The sequence below is a fragment of the Dipodomys merriami genome, unplaced genomic scaffold (genome assembly GCF_024711535.1).
Source record: "Dipodomys merriami isolate MVZ:Mamm:240054 unplaced genomic scaffold, mDipMer1.0.p SCAF_1390, whole genome shotgun sequence".
Classification (NCBI taxonomy): Eukaryota; Metazoa; Chordata; class Mammalia; order Rodentia; family Heteromyidae; genus Dipodomys; species Dipodomys merriami.
The window spans coordinates 68,025-69,570 of NW_027202705.1; positions in this window are offsets into that span (position 1 = coordinate 68,025).

Sequence of the window (1,546 nt, forward strand, 5' to 3'; positions counted from 1 at the left end):
GTGCACAATAATGCTCCCCTATTATTCATTAAACCCACTTCTGGGCATTTAACTATGTGACCACAAACAAGGCCACACTGAAGCTACCAGCACAATTATGTTTTTTACAGTATTATTTACCATAGCTAAGGTATGGAATTAAGCCAGATGCCCCTCAGTAGATGAATAGATATAGAAAATGTGACACAGACACGCAGACATACACACATACAAATACATGGAATACTATGCTTCCGTCAGAAACAATAATACCACCTCATCCATAAGGAATTGAAAGATCTTGAAAAAACATCATACTAAGTGAAGTAAGCCAGACTTAAAGGAACATAGGTCCCCAGGTTTTCCTTATTTATAATAATTAGGTTACATCAAGGAAAATCTCATGTATTTTAATTTGAAATTTTGTTCTATGTTGAAAACAACATTATTACTATATTGCTTGTTATTCTTTCTTTTTTTGAGGAGGGCTAATATTTATTTAACCATTAAAATGAAGTTTGTAGCCACTGTATAAGGTTTAATATAATGTATCTTCTTAATAATTTTTTATTGTAAAAATACCGTATGGAGCCGGGCGCTGGTGGCTCACGCCTGTAATCCTAGCTACTCAGGAGACTGAGATCTGAGGAACGCGGTTCAAAGACTGCCCGGGCAGGAAAGACCGTGAGACTCCTATCTCCAATAAAACCACCAGAAACCCGGAAGTGGCGCTGTAGCTCAAGTGGTAGAGCGCTCGCTTTGAGCTGAAGAGCTGAGGGACAGCGCCCAGGCCCAGAGTTCAAGCCCCACGACCGACAAAAAAAAAAAAAAATACCGTATGGAGGACTTACAATTACATGGCAAGGTAATGAGTATATTTCTTATCAAACGTTGTTGCCTCCAACTTTGTTTCCCCTAACCATCAATTCCTATCCCTCCCCCAACTCTTGTGCAAAGGTTGTAAAGTTCGATTTTAGACTTAAAGTCTAAATCTCATTGTTGCAATGAGTCCACCTATTTAAACAATTTGTTTTTTTTTTTTTTGCTTCACTTCCACAAATTATACCTACATCAAATACAGTGAAAACAGGGGTTATACCGTGGGGGAGGATCACACAAAGCAACAAAGAAATAACTTATAAATATGTTAGAAACGATAGCAAGAAAGAAAATATAGAGTGCTTATCTTGAGGTTCATTTCAACTTATCTGACCGTTATTTCTTGTCTCAGACATATACTAGTTATTGTACATAAGGGTAGCCATGGGACGTATGTTTCTTTGCACCTGGTTTACTTCACTTAATATAAATTTTTCCAAGTCTTTCCATTTCCGGACAAATGGGGCAAAAGTCAGATATACTTAAAGAATTATGTTCAGCTTATCCATTACTGAAGGAAGAACAACTAAAAGAGTAATCCCCATTAGAAAGAAGAACTCCTATTTACTTATCTTCATTCCTTTGTAAGGCCAGTGTTGCCCCCTGTATCCTCATGTTGTACATTACAACTTTATACTTGATCATCAAGTATATCTACTGTCTTCTACATTGTGACCTAAATGCCCCA